The sequence below is a fragment of the Schistocerca piceifrons genome, chromosome 3, assembly GCF_021461385.2.
Source record: "Schistocerca piceifrons isolate TAMUIC-IGC-003096 chromosome 3, iqSchPice1.1, whole genome shotgun sequence".
Classification (NCBI taxonomy): Eukaryota; Metazoa; Arthropoda; class Insecta; order Orthoptera; family Acrididae; genus Schistocerca; species Schistocerca piceifrons.
Window position 1 is genome coordinate 376220081 of NC_060140.1, and position 16403 is coordinate 376236483.

General features: G+C 42.2%; 1 protein-coding gene across 2 annotated transcripts in view; it reads right to left on the bottom strand.

Annotated features, from left to right (window-relative positions):
• LOC124787652 (SNF-related serine/threonine-protein kinase) overlaps nucleotides 1-16403 on the bottom strand; it is a 312183-nt gene that overhangs the window by 84477 nt on the left and 211303 nt on the right. The window lies entirely within an intron of this gene.

The following is a 16403-nucleotide window of genomic DNA, read 5'->3' on the forward strand; positions in this document are numbered from 1 at the left end:
AGAACATAAAAAATATTTTAATTTTATTATAGTTCTGTCGATGTGGCAAATGACATTTTAACCTGAGATGCTTCAGTCTCTTTCTGGAAAAAAAAAAAAAAAAAAAAAAAAAAAAAAAAAAAAAAAAAACTACGTTGACAGTGCATTAACTGTAATTCATGAAAGAACACCGGTGGGAAGGTATCAGCAGACTGCATTAGGCCTGGGCCTCATATGCCGCTCAAACTGCTGCATGACCTTTGCACGTGGGCTGCATTTCACAAATAGATTGGCCTCAAACAAAACGTTTCGACCGAGCGAGCGCGCCAGTGTAAGTTAACTGGCAGTCAACCCCTCCCCCCACCTTCCACCAAGCCCCACCCCACCTCATCCCCAATATGCAATCAATAAACACTCCGGCAAAATTGGAAATAATTTTCAAACAGGCGAGCGCATCCCATCAGTCGCAGGGTTATATCCAACCCCCTGGCGACTTCGATAAACTCTTTTCCCAATTAAATGAGATGGGAATGATAAATCCGAATCCGTCGGAAGACTTCACAGAGTAATGTTGAATTGACTTCCTAAGACTACGGTAGATTACTTTCCAATAAAAAATAAATAGAAAAGAAAGGCGTCATCATCCCTGAAGGATAGCATGCTACGCTCTGTCCTATAACTCGGTTCACGTTTGCTTTGGTCATCTAGTACCGTTTCATCTTTTTAGTTGCTACAGTAGAAGATAGCTTCGGTAAACGACGCTCTTCTATTCGTTTTGTGTGTTCTTTTGGCACCTAGAATCTGGGGCACTGCCTATTCATTGCCGAACTGTCACATGTTTCTAGAAATGACTAACTAGCACATTTAGAATTCCCATATAAAACGGCAGACACTGTGGCTTTAGCAAGCAAAAAACAAATCGGGTTCGTTTGATTGTCAGACTACTTAAGTATCGTTTTTTGGCGCTGATTTACGGTCGTGACGGATGTAGACATTGCCCCAAACCTATGCCGCTTCCTCGCACACCCATTATCCATCTGCAGTTCCAATAACCAACACAAAACTTACTTGGTGGCAGTGTACCTGCCCGACATCCGTCCCAAATTCCCACAAGGACAGCCTTTCCACAGCTGCAGAACTTAATCATTAGTTTACCATTTATCCGCGGACCGTCAAAGTTTTGCTTAGACTGTTGTTGTTGTCTTCAGTCCTGAGACTGGTTTGATGCAGCTCTCCATGCTACTCTTTCCTGTGCAAGGTTCTTCATCTCCCAGTACCTATTGCAACCTATATCCTTCTGAATCTGCTTAATGTATTCATCTCCTGGTCTCCCTCTACGATTTTTACCCTCCACGCTGCCCTCCAATACTAAATTGGTGATCCCCTGATGCCTCAGAATATGCCCTACCAACCGACCCCTTTTTCTAGTCAAGTTGTGCCACAAATTTCTCATGTCTCCAATTCTATTCAATACCTCCTCATTAGTTATGTGATCTACCCATCTAATCTTCAGCATTCTTCTGTAGCACCAGGTTTCGAAAGCTTCTATTCTCTTCTTGTCTAATCTAGTTATCGTCCACGTTTCACATCCATACGTGGCTACACTCCATACAAATACTTTCAGAAACGACTTCCTGACATTTAAATCTAAACTCGATGTTAACACATTCCTCTTCTTCAGATACGCTTTCCTTGCCATTGCCAGTCTACATTTTATATCCTCTCTACTTCGACCATCATCAGTTATTTTGCTCCCCAAATAGCAAAACTCCTTTACTACTTTAAGTGTCTCATTTCCTAATCTAATTCCCTCAGAATCACCTGATTTAATTTGACTACATTCCATTATCCTCGTTTTGCTTTTGTTGATGTTCATCTTATATCCTCCTTTCAAGACATTCTGCATTCCGTTCAACTGCTCTTCCAGGTCCTTTGCTGTCTCTGACAGAATTACAATGTCATCGGCGAACCTCAAAGTTTTTATTTCTTCTCCATGGATTTTAATACCTACTCCGAATTTTTCTTTTGTATCCTTTACTGCTTGCTCAATATACAGATTGAATAACATCAGGGAGAGGCTACAACGCCGTCCCACTCCCTTCCCAACCACTGCTTCCCTTTCATGTCCCTCGACTCTTATAACTGCCATCTGGTTTTTGTACCAATTGTAAATAGCCTTTCGCTCCCTGTATTTTACCCCTGCCACCTTCAGAATTTGAAAGAGAGTATTCCACTCAACATTGTCAAAAGCTTTCTCTAAGTCAACAAATGCTAGAAACGTAGGTTTGCCTTTCCTTAATCTAGCTTCTAAGATAAGTCGTAGGGTCAGTATTGCCTCACGTGTTCCAACATTTCTACAGAATCCAAACTGATCTTCCCCGAGGTCGGCTTCTACCAGTTTTTCCATTCGGCTGTAAAGAATTCGTGTTAGTATTTTGCAGCCGTGGCTTATTAAACTGATAGGTGATTTTCACATCCGTCCACACCTGCTTTCTTTGGGATTGGGATTATTATATTCTTCTTGAAGTCTGACGGTATTTCGCCTGTTCATACATCTTGCTCACTAAATGGTAGAGTTCTGTTAGGCCTGGCTTTCCCAAGGCTGTCATTAGTTCTAATGGGATGTTGTCTACTCCCGGGGCCTTGTTTCGACTTAGATCTTTCAGTGCTCTGTCAAACTCTTCACGCAGTATCATATCTCCCATTTCATCTTCATCTACATTCTCTTCCATTTCTATAATATTGTCCTCAAGACCATCGGCCTTGTATAGACCCTCTATATACTCCTTCCACCTTTCTGTTTTCCCTTCTTTGCTTAGTACTGGGTTTCCATCTGTGCTCTTAATATTCATGCAAGTCATCCTCTTTTCTCGAAAGGTCTCTCTAATTTTCCTGTGGGCAGTATCTGTCTTACCCTTAGTAATATGTGCCTCTACATCCTTACATTTGTCCTCCAGCCATACCTGCTTAGCGATTTTGCACTTCCTGTCGATCTCATTTTTGAGACGTTTGTATTCCTTTTTGCCTGCTTCATTTACTGCAGTTTTGTATTTTCTCGTTTCATCAATTAAATTCAATATCTCTTCTGTTACCCAAGGATTTCTATTAGCCCTCGTCTTTTTACCTACTTGATCCTCTGCTACCTTCACTATTTCATCTCTCAAAGCTACCCATTCTTCTTCTACTGTATTTCTTTCCCCCATTCTTGTTAATCGTTCCCTAATGCTCTCCCTGAAGCTCTCTACAACCTCTGGTTCTTTCAGTTTGTACAGATTAGATTAGATTAATACAAGTTCCATGGATCATGAATACGATATTTCGTAATGATGTGGAACGAGTCGAATTTTCCAATATATGACATAATTAGGTTAATTTAACAACATACTTAAGTTAATATAACAACTTTATTTTTTGTGTTTTTTTTGTTTTTGTTTTTTTATTATTTTTATTTTTATTTTTTTATTTTATTTTGTTTTTTTTCTTAATTTATATCTAAAAATTCCTCTATGGAGTAGAAGGAGTTGTCATTCAGAAATTCTTTTAATTTCTTCTTAAATACTTGTTGGTTATCTGTCAGACTTTTGATACTATTTGGTAAGTGACCAAAGACTTTAGTGCCAGTATAATTCACCCCTTTCTGTGCCAAAGTTAGATTTAATCTTGAATAGTGAAGATCATCCTTTCTCCTAGTATTGTAGTTATGCACACTGCTATTACTTTTGAATTGGGTTTGGTTGTTAATAACAAATTTCATAAGAGAGTATATATACTGAGAAGCTACTGTGAATATCCCTAGATCCTTAAATAAATGTCTGCAGGATGATCTTGGGTGGACTCCAGCTATTATTCTGATTACACGCTTTTGTGCAATAAATACTTTATTCCTCAGTGATGAATTACCCCAAAATATGATGCCATATGAAAGCAATGAGTGAAAATAGGCGTAGTAAGCTAATTTACTAAGATGTTTATCACCAAAATTTGCAATGACCCTTATTGCATAAGTAGCTGAACTCAAACGTTTCAGCAGATCATCAATGTGTTTCTTCCAATTTAATCTCTCATCAATGGACACACCTAAAAATTTGAAATATTCTACCTTAGCTATATGCTTCTGATTAATGTCTATATTTATTAATGGCGTCATACCATTCACTGTACGGAACTGTATGTACTGTGTCTTATCAAAATTCAGTGACAGTCCGTTTACAAGGAACCACTTAGTAATTTTCTGAAAGACCGTATTGACAATTTCATCAGTTAATTCTTGTTTGCCAGGTGTGATTACTATACTTGTATCATCAGCAAAGAGAACTAACTTTGCCTCTTCATGAATATAGAATGGCAAGTCATTAATATATAATAAGAACAACAAAGGACCCAAGACTGACCCTTGTGGAACCCCATTCTTGATAGTTCCCCAGTTTGAGGAATGTGTTGATCTTTGCATGTTATGAGAACAGGTCCCATCTCCTCAATTTCCGACCTTTTTGCTATTTCTTCAGTTTTAATCTACAGTTCATAACCAATAGATTGTGGTCAGAGTCCACATCTGCCCCTGGAAATGTGTTACAATTTAAAACCTGGTTCCTGAATCTCTGTCTTACCATTATATAACCTATCTGACACCCTCCAGTATCTCCAGGCTTCGGCCATGTCATTCTGTACGCGCGTTCATCTATGGACACAAATACATCGGCAAGAGTCGGTCCTACGAGCCTGCCCCAGGTTTACACTTTACACAAACAATTCAAACAAATTCAGTACACAAACAGCATTTTATTTACCTTTTATCGTGCAAATCGACGTTTAATAACTAGAATCTGTTTATTTGAAATTTCGTAATAAAAAAAAAGTTACAGACGAAATCAAAGTTGAATAGGCAGTTTTTAAAGTTTGTTTTCTGTTTCTCCACTTTGATTAATATTAGTGTCACCCAACAAAATTTCTTCCATTTTTTTATTTTATTTTTATTCCAGTCTTACGGAATGGCCAACTCACAAAAATACCTGGAGGTAACATTTCGTACGGGTATGAAATGGAATGATCACATACACTCCTGGAAATTGAAATAAGAACACCGTGAATTCATTGTCCCAGGAAGGGGAAACTTTATTGACACATTCCTGGGGTCAGATACATCACATGATCACACTGACAGAACCACAGGCACATAGACACAGGCAACAGAGCATGCACAATGTCGGCACTAGTACAGTGTATATCCACCTTTCGCAGCAATGCAGGCTGCTATTCTCCCATGGAGACGATCGTAGAGATGCTGGATGTAGTCCTGTGGAACGGCTTGCCATGCCATTTCCACCTGGCGCCTCAGTTGGACCAGCGTTCGTGCTGGACGTGCAGACCGCGTGAGACGACGCTTCATCCAGTCCCAAACATGCTCAATGGGGGACAGATCCGGAGATCTTGCTGGCCAGGGTAGTTGACTTACACCTTCTAGAGCACGTTGGGTGGCACGGGATACATGCGGACGTGCATTGTCCTGTTGGAACAGCAAGTTCCCTTGCCGGTCTAGGAATGGTAGAACGATGGGTTCGATGACGGTTTGGATGTACCGTGCACTATTCAGTGTCCCCTCGACGATCACTAGTGGTGTACGGCCAGTGTAGGAGATCGCTCCCCACACCATGATGCCGGGTGTTGGCCCTGTGTGCCTCGGTCGTATGCAGTCCTGATTGTGGCGCTCACCTGCACGGCGCCAAACACGCATACGACCATCATTGGCACCCAGGCAGAAGCGACTCTCATCGCTGAAGACGACACGTCTCCATTCGTCCCTCCATTCACGCCTGTCGCGACACCACTCGAGGCGGGCTGCACGATGTTGGGGCGTGAGCGGAAGACGGCCTAACGGTGTGCGGGACCGTAGCCCAGCTTCATGGAGACGGTTGCGAATGGTCCTCGCCGATACCCCAGGAGCAACAGTGTCCCTAATTTGCTGGGAAGTGGCGGTGCGGTCCCCTACGGCACTGCGTAGGATCCTACGGTCTTGGCGTGCATCCGTGCGTCGCTGCGGTCCGGTCCCAGGTCGACGGGCACGTGCACCTTCCGCCGACCACTGGCGACAACATCGATGTACTGTGGAGACCTCACGCCCCACGTGTTGAGTAATTCGGCGGTACGTCCACCCAGCCTCCCGCATGCCCACTATACGCCCTCGCTCAAAGTCCGTCAACTGCACGTCCACGCTGTCGCGGCATGCTACCAGTGTTAAAGACTGCGATGGAGCTCCGTATGCCACGGCAAACTGGCTGACACTGACGGCGGCGGTGCACAAATGCTGCGCAGCTAGCGCCATTCGACGGCCAACATCGCGGTTCCTGGTGTGTCCGCTGTGCCGTGCGTGTGATCATTGCTTGTACAGGCCTCTCGCAGTGTCCGGAGCAAGTATGGTGGGTCTGACACACCGGTGTCAATGTGTTCTTTTTTCCATTTCCAGGAGTGTAGTTTCAGTCGGGGGTGAAGCAGATGGGTGGACTTCAGTTTATAGGTAGAATATTGGGGAAGTGCAAACAGTCTACAAAGGAGATTGCTTACAAATCACATCTGCGACCCGTTCTAGAATATTGTTCAAGTGTTGGGAGCCGTACCAAATACGACTAATACGAGATATTAGGGACAGCACGAATGGTCACATGTTTGTTTGACCCGTGGGAGACGAATACCGAAGAAACTGTATCACTCACATAGGGACCGTGAGGACGAGATTAGAATAATCACAGCGCGCACAGAGGCATTCAATCGATCATTCTTCCCGCGCTCCATTCGTTAATGGATTGGGAAAAAACCTTAATAACTGGTACAACGGGACGTATCCTATGCCATATCATTTTCGGTAGTTTGCAGAGCATGAATGTAGATTTAGAGCATAACATTTTTGGCATATGAATAAAAATCTTTTGTAAATATTTTCTAGCTTCAGTTCTTAACTCGCTGAAAGGAAGGAAAGGAAGGCAGAAAGAAAGAAGGGAAAAGATAAGGCGGTCTGAGTGAACACTGTATTTAAACAGCCATAAAAATTACATTCAGCAATTTCAGTGGTACAATTCAGATTTTATGTAAAAGGTTACATTAATACCACAAAAAAATATATATTCAAAATTTTAAAGTTTATTTTTACGAAAAATCGGACTTTTAGAGAAAATTGCACAAAAGTAACATAATATACATGATCATGTTAATGTTATGGAAACTCAAATACGCTGCACTCCAAATTTTGCTTTTTGCTATGCTTTTATTGTTTATCACACATGTAATAATATATAACCATGAAAATTCCCACAAAACATTAAAAAATTAAAATTACACTAGTATTTTTTTGGTGTTTAGTTTCCTTCTCAGAGGTTCACTTTGCACTCACTGGAAAATTTTGTAGAGATTTCAAGTCAGACTGGCTTCTTGCAACAATGGCAAATATAACGTTTCTTCCTCTTTTTCTTGGGACACAGGTAGAGCATATTTTGTGTTTTTCTAATCGTTCTACAATCACTTCTACTGTTGGTTCTGCTTCAGCCAAAATACTGTAAAGGATGCATAAAGTTCAAGGGGTATGCGATACTTGTTGACTAACTTTTTATCTGTGGTGTCACCAACAAGTTTACAAGCTTCTTCAAAAATCAAAGCGGTTCACCTGAATATTGCCTTTGTAGGCATCTTGATGGACAAACGCATTCACCCCACTTACGTTCATCACGCGGAAAAAATGCCATTGGCCATCGTTGGAAGACGATTCGACGAGCAGCGATATTTGTCTCGACCTACTGTATTCCTGACAGAACCTCTGGCTAAGGAGCCTTCTGTCTTCATCACTTTGATCTCTTTGATCACTTGTTTAATTCGAGGAATTCACAGGTGGCAACATAAATTCATCTTTACTTTCGCACTGTTCCTATGCTGTATAGTGTTCGCTTTCAATTTCGTTGTCACCATCTGATCAAACATCGCTTCATAAACTGTTCTCATACCATTTGAAAACATTATCCTCAAAGTAACGGTACGTTAAACATGAACAGTAGACACGAAGACCTGGCTACTGAATCCATAACGCAAAGTCCCAGGTGCGGTCTCGGAGACTACTAGCACGAAAGAAGCAGTAACAGTATAGACCCATGTCACATTCAAATAGTTACTGACAAAAGCAATCACGGCAGCATCTAGAGAACGCTGTAATCTACTCCACTATTATGCATTAGCAACAGAGTAACAATAAACGCTAGCGGTCTGTGAAACCGCACCTGGGGCGTTATCGACACAGTAATACGAGTCCAAATTTCGCCCCTTATTGCGCAAGACTTTTTGAAAAAAATTTTTAATTGGTGAAAAGTTGTACAAATACATTAGAATAAGACTATTACACTACTGGCCATTAAAATTGCTTCACCAAGAAGCAATGCAGATGATACTGGGTATTCATTGGACAAATATATTATATTAGAACTGACATATGATTACATTTTCACGCAATCTGGGTGCATAGATCCTGAGAAATCAGTACCCAGAACAACCACCTCTGGCCGTAATAACGGCCTTGAAACGCCTGGGCATTGAGTCAAACAGAGCTTGAATGGCGTGTACAGGTACAGCTGCCGATGCAGCTTCAACACGATACCACGGTTCATCAAGAGCAGTGACTGGCGTATTGACTGGCCACGGGTCGTAACACATCTGAAATGTAACGTCCACTGTTCAAAGTGCCGTCAATGCGAACTAGAGGTGACCGAGACGTGTAACCAATGGCACCCCATACCATTACGCCGGGTGACACGCCAGTATGGCGATGACGAATACACGCTTCCAATGTGCGTTCATCGCGATGACGCCAAACACGGATGCGACCATCATGATGTTGTAAACAGAACCTGGATTCAGCCGAAAAAAATAAGTTTTGCCGTTCGTGCACCCAGGTTCGTCGTTGAGTACACCATCGCAGGCGCTCCTGTTTGTGATGCAGAGTCAAGGGTAACCGCAGCCGTGGTCTCCGAGCTGATAGTCCATGCTGCTGCAAACGTCATCGAACTGTTCGTGCAGATGGTTGTTGTCTTGCAAACGTCACCATCTGTTGACTCAGGGATCGAGACGTGGCTGCACGATCCGTTACAGCCATGCGGATAAGATGACCGTCATCTCGACTGCTAGTGATACGAGGCCGTTGGGAACCAGCACGGTGTTCCGTACTACCCTCCTGAACCCACCGATTCCATATTCTGCTAACAGTCACTGGATCTCGACCAACGCGAGCAGCAATATCGCGATACGATAAACCGCAATCGCGATAGGCTACAATCCGACGTTTATCAAAGTCGGAAACGTGATGGTACACATTTCTCCTCCTTACACGAGGCATCACAACAACGTTTCACCAAGGCAATGCCGGTCAGCTGCTGTTTGTGTATGAGAAATCGGTTGGAAACTTTCCTCGTGTCAGCACGTTGTAGGTGTCGCCACCGGCGCCAACCTTGTGTGAATGCTCTGAAAAGCTAATCATTTGCATATCACAGCATCTTCTTCCTGTCAGTTAAATTTCGCGTCTGTAGCACGTCATCTTTGTGGTGTAGCAATTTTGATGGCCAATAGTGTAACTGACATTAAGATATTTTTCAAAACAATTTTTTCGAAAACAATGGTAGGACAATATGTGTATCACCACTTTTCAAGTTACGTAGCAGTATTGGATGCAAGATTTATTCTTTCATAAATAGAGGAACCTGCCATGTGTAACAGCCCAAGAAGGGTGCTAGACTTGGAAACAAGATTCCCCCCCTAAGCGGACAGGTACCTGGTAAGCAAAACGTCCACTTGGATGACAGGAATTTCTGAAACTGTTAACCATCATAGACAAAAATGGTCGTAACTTGTACGGCTAATCATAACTCTTCTCAGCCGGCTTTGGTATGTATCTCGCATGGAATCTGGGTCTTCGTCACTACAATCTGTGTATCCTTGTCAGGTGAATGTTGACCGAGCGAGGCGGTGCAGTCGTTAGCACACTAGACTCGCATGCGGTAGAACGGCGGTTCAACCACGCGTCCACCCACCCTGATCTAGGTTTTCCGTGATTTCCCTAAATCGCGTCTGGCAAATGCCGAGATGGTTCCTTTGAAAGGGGACGGCCGATTTCCTTCCCCATCCTTCCGTAATCCGATGGGACCGATGACGTCGCTGTTTGGTCGGATCTCCCCCCCCCCCTCCCCCTCCCACCAAACCAACCAATCAACCATCAACAACATGGAGTTCATTTACCCTCTCATGAACACAAACAAAGCGGCATTCATCACAGTATCCAACTTAGTGAAGGAACGTTGATGTGCAGTACTCACTTTGAACTCTTAAGTCATTAGACATCGTGAGAGAGCGAAATGGGACGCTCCGGGGAACTAACGGACTTCGAACGTGGTCAGGTGATTGGGTGTCACTTGTGTCATACGTCTGTACGCGAGATTTCCACATTCCTAAACATCCCTACGTCAACTGTTTCCGATATGATAGTGAAGTGGAAACGTGAAGGGACACGACAGCACAAAAGCGTACAGGCCGACCTTGTCTGTTGACTGACAGACCGCCGACAGTTGAAGAGGGTCGTAATGTGTAATAATAGGCAGACATCTGTCCATACTATCAGACAGGAATTCCAGGCTGCACCAGGATCCACTGCAATTTTTATAATTTTTTCCTAATAAAAATGTTATTTTTTCTATAATTTAGTTGATTCTGCAAGACAGCTTAGGTCTATTACGTAAGTGTGGACTATTGCAAGTTACAGAAAAAAATTATACCAATGCTTTGTAAACTTCAGGAAATATTTGTACCTGAATTCTGAAAAATACAACTTGCGGGAAATTGCAAATGAAGATATGAGTCCAATTAAACTGTGCCTCAGAACATTCCTGATGTATAGTCGTCATCCTGCAGCATTTCTTCATCTTTGGCTTCCTCTTGGCATTCCTTTTAGCACTTCTTGCTTCTCTGGTAACTTGAAGAGCGAATGTTTCAGCTTCAAGCACCCATTGTCTGTCACAAGGAAGCAATTGATATTCCACATTAGCGCCACATTTTACGCCTAAATTGCTCAAGACTTCCAACCTTCCTATCACCCCATCATCGAAACATATCACTGCATCTATAACATCAACTTTTAATGTATTTGGCCCAACAAAAACATTCTTGGGTAATCTTTCCCATGTGCAATGGTTGAAACTTTCATTTGTATTCTGAGTGCCCCCCCCCCCCCCCCCACGAAGACATTTATTAAGCAAAAACAGCGTCACTCAGGTCTCTAAAAACTGATTTTATTTCATTCATAACAAGCTCGGAAAAGAATGCTTATGATGGTATATTTGAGCACTTTCTTTTGGTTTTTGGTACCCACACCAAAAATCTGCTCCTTTAGGACAAAGTCCGTGAACAGGGTGGTCATCTGAGGACAACTTATGAAAGTAGCTCATTACTGCAACATCATTCAGAGGTGCAGTTCGTCTAACGGCCAGTCCATACTCTGAAGGAGGTCTATTTCAGTTTCTGTCAATCTGCCTCGGCCAGACAGAGATTTTCCATAGCAGCTTTCCTTTCACTTCTCTTCGCAGCTTCCTCAATCTAGGACCCATCCTCTTTTGCACATATCCAAAACACTCCAGTTTTGTTACCAAGGTATCACCATAAACATTGAACTCCTTAATTTTATTGAAAGCTTTAGAGTCCCCATCGCCTAGCTACTTCGTATGTATAACGTTATAAACGGGCACCGACCTCTGAAATATTTTTAGAGCTCCATCACACTTCATACCTCCAATGTAACCATCATAATTCTTAGAACACTGATGTTCAATATGTCCTTCAGTGTTACGATGGCAGGTGTGGCAATAAGCACTTAACATCAACAACTTTTCCATTCGCCAGAGAAGTAGCACTTACAACACCATTCAAGGAACGATGTCCTCGACGTTGCCATGTCCCATCAAGTGCAACAGCAATGTCCCTGGTTCCACTAATATTTACAGTTTCTTCTACAGCACGTTTCATAGATGCTTTAGACACAACCGTCAAGGCACCTAAAAGAATTTTTATGTACTTGCTGAACCTACTGGGAGGAGGAGGAGGAAGGTCCATCAAACCACAAAACGTTTGAGCAGTATTTTTTCTTTTTCCTATTGCACGCATTGCATACACTAACTTCAAATTCACATCATATGAATTATGCAGGATGTTCGAAGTCATTTTCGAGATAGATTTATTGCAGGATCTACACAGAACAACTAATTTTGACGCTTAGCCCTTCTTGCTACTTTGTTGTTCAGTTATTTCCAGACAGCCTACACCATCACATTGTTTACATACAAATTTGAATCACCAGGAGGCGTGCCGTGTGGGAGTTTCTTCCCTGAAGAACCGATACAAAGGCTACTTTCAACAGTGTGGCTTGCTTTGTTTGTGAACTGGTTACCATGGAATTTCCTTTTATTGAATTTCTCGATGCATGGCATAGTTCATATTTATTGCACACTAAAGGATATGTAGTACCACAAATATATATAGCACTTGGGCAACATACATTCAGTAACACGTGAACAAACTGCTTCAGCGAAACAAAAGTAAATACTAGCAAAGATAATCATTTACAGGCACTAGAAACCTACACTGTTACTAACATATACAATATATCACACGTATAATCGCTGGAAACAGAAAGTTCACAGTTCTTTTCGTAATAATAGTGGTTTGTTTAACAGAAATAAGGGGCGTGGCGGCATACATGAACGTAACTTTAAAATTTGGTATAAATAGGTCATTTTTCATTTGAAACCCTGTAATGTGTATATCAATGTAATCAGGAAAGATTATAGAATTTAATTAAGTCACAAAAATTTCGATAAGTACCCTGTGTCCTAAAAAAAATTGTTTTTTCATGGTAAGTTCCAAGCCTACAGCAAGAGTGGTGGCGCCAGCAGTGAATCCTACAGTAGGGCCTCAACTTAAACACAATTCTTGGTAGAAGAGGTGGATGACCCTGAAGTACCTGTTTTTCATATGAAGCAAGAGGGCATGTTACCCATACAAATTTTTTTGTGGCCGATTTGTAACAGATTTTGAAAGTTGGTCAGCCGAGTGCGATCTACCACATTACGTACGGTGGGTGGTTCGACAAACATATCTTCATGCTTGACGAGTCGGGACTTCTCAAGTAAATGGTATGTTTTTTGTGCCACCATAAATTTAAGGACGGAGGATTGATGGTATACATTTTGTACTGCCTACTCTAAAGGGGTTAAGCAATTTAAGGAAATTCCGCAAAGCATGAATCAAGGTACTTGGAAGCAGATACGAACCGCGTCTACTCGAACAGAAGTCCAGTGTCTTAACCACTCTGCCACTACGCTAGGTGAACTATTGGGATACGCTCGGTTTCATGATATAGAAATTTTATTTTAAATAGTCTTCATGCTGGACGAGTCAGAATGCTCAATAGATAACATCCATGTTCATACTGATAATATAAAAAACCTAATTCGCTTCGTACTAGTGTTATATGCTTACTTTTTACGTATCAACGTTATCCATCTGTTAAAACATAGTGAAGAGAGAAAGCTATCATTACGTTGGTGCATATCCTTTCAAATTTAGTTCTTGGGACACGACGCTTTCTCAAACTCAACGATCCAATTATATTAAAAAAATGTCAATTTTTGTTCTTTGGCCCCTCTCGCATAAATTTCTGCAGACGCCTATGGTTACTGTTATTGGTGTCAACCGGTTTTAAATTTTGTCATTAACGCCTGATATCTTCGGTTATTCTTAGGTTATGTCCTTTCTACAGTAGCCTTATCTCTACCCAATCCCTAACTGTTCTGGGAGGTTTCGTATCTGTGGCATAGAGTTTAGATTTTACTACTAAAAAAAAGTGTGGGTATTACAAATTTCGTATCACTAGAAGAAGGGATCGGCTGGTAGGACATGTTCTGAGGCATCAAGGGTTCACCAATTTAGTATTGGAGGGCAACGTGGAGGGTAAAAATCGTAGAGGGAGGCCAAGAGATGAATACACTAAGCAGATTCTGAAGGATGTAGGCTGCAGTACGTACTGGGAGATGAAGCAGCTTGCACGGGATAGAGTAGCATGGAGAGCTGCATCAAACCAGTCTCAGGACTGAAACCACAACAACAACAACATCAGTGTCTGTTGTAAAGCGTCGCTTCAAACTGTTGAAAAGTTAGCTAGTTCAATCTCAGTGTCTTTAATGTTTTGATTTAGACTCTTTCGCCCTAGTCGGTTGTTTAAGTGCAGTCTGCGTACAATAAAGTTACATACCGTTTTGATTAAGATAATTTAACGGATACTGCAGTTGAGTGAGCGTTAATTTCTTGTTGAAAGCGGAATTTTTTTTAACGTTATATCATATACCTGAAGTGCTAACCAGCAGGCCTAATTTTTGCTGCTCAAAAGTAACGAAAATACGTGTAGCGTAAAGTGTGTTAACTGATTTAATTCTATTTTTAAGGGTGTAATCTGTGTTGCAATGCGTGATAAGTGCAGATGCTGCCGCAGGATAGTCAGACGGGGGGTGGTATGTGTAGACTGTGGGTTCACTGGAGTGACTGTAGTGGAGAACTGAAAGGGGAACTCATCGAGGTTCCCTCATGGAAAAGTAAGCTTTGCAAAAAGAGACAGGTGAGTCGCTGAGCAGGAGGCGAAGATTTGTGTCCTTCAGGTTGAATTAGATTACCCAAAATTTGAACTAGATAAACTGAAGGGCAAAAAAGATCTTGCGAACTGGGTGGAGGTAACAAGCAATGGGCGATACGAGAACAGCTCTTAACTTCATCCATATTTGAACTAACGGATCGAATAAATTTGACTTGATACCTGAAGTAGGGGAGGAAGAGCCTCATCCAGCTGTAGGTCACAGAAGGGTGCAGCAGACTTCCGACAATGAAACTCGATGTGGGTCGGTATCGAAAGAGAGTAAGGACGAAGCGAGTCTTGCTGCTAGGTAGTAGTCACGGGAGTGGTGCAGGGCAGAGAGTACAGGGCAAATTAGGGACAGGGTACCAGGTCGCAAGTATTGTGAAGCTAAGTGATAGAGGGCACGAGAAATTTGTGCAAAGATTGTGGCAAAGAGGGTCAGGTTATTGTAGTTGGTGGAGCAGGGAATAGCCTTCTTAAGAGCAGTAATTACAGCATTAGGGGTGACATGGATGAAATAGGAGTAGTAACTACACACATAAAACTAATGTACTATTTTCTTCTAGTTACCTTAGCTGTATAATCTCCATCACTTAAAACATAGCGAACATCCCTTCTCGAACTAATTATTAACATGCGCAGGCAACGCAGAAGTGTCAATTTAGGATCTTTTCTTACCATCCTTGTTAACGTATTAATTCTCTTTGCGTTAGATTTGTGGTCGACCTATTCTTTCGCTATTAACGAGACCACGTCTTTCTCTAGATCGCGATATTATGGACTGCACTGTTGCCCGGCCTCTTGCAGTAATATCAGCTGTTTCTGATAAGGATTTTCCCCTTTCACATTGGGAGATAGCCATTTGCCTTTCCTGAACAGATGTTTCCTCCCCTTTGCGGCCCGCTTTGCTGTTGTTGCACGGCATTCACCGCGTTTCTGAACCAACATGCACGAGCTGCAGCTTGCCACCGCAAGCGTTCCTTGCTGCAAGCGGTTCGTTAGTCGTGTCTGTGTTTACATTTCTAGTAATGTATGAATACTTTTTTCCGCCAATGTGTGAAGCCAGCTGGTAAAGACTTTTCATCTACTTTTAGCAGAAGGCTAATTTAGTTAATCCTTTTATATGTATAGATTAGGAAGTAAACCTCTTACTGTTAGTTTACCCTGTACGTTTTCGCACCCACTACACTTTCCGGCGAAAGATTTGTACACGCGGAATATCTTACGTAATCAGCTGGAGTTTGCTAAAATAGCAGAGAAAGGTCTAAGCGATCTTGAAGTAAGCCGGCCGGTGTGGCCGAGCGGTTCTAGGCGCTTCAGTCTGGAACCGCGCGACCGCTACGGTCGCAGGATCGAATCCTGCCTCGGGCACGGATGTGTGTGATGTCCTTAGGTTAGTTAGGTTTAACTAGTTTTAAGTTCTAGGGGACTGATTACCTCAGATGTTAAGTCCCATAGTGCTCAGAGCCATTTGATCTTGAAGTAAACAAATAAACGACGTTGTTTCAGGTCAACTAGTTTCTTTGTAGGACACTAGTAGACGGCAGACGGTGTTTCAGTTTTCTGTCCAGTAGTCGGATTTGTGCAGTTTTCTGAGAGGCAGTCAGAATGATGCTAGATGGTTCAAATTCGCTTGGGGCAGGAAGTGTAACTACATAACCCAGTTTCGATGTTTCAAGGGAGGCTAATAAATACTGCTCGACTAAAAGACCGTATATTAATGTTCCTG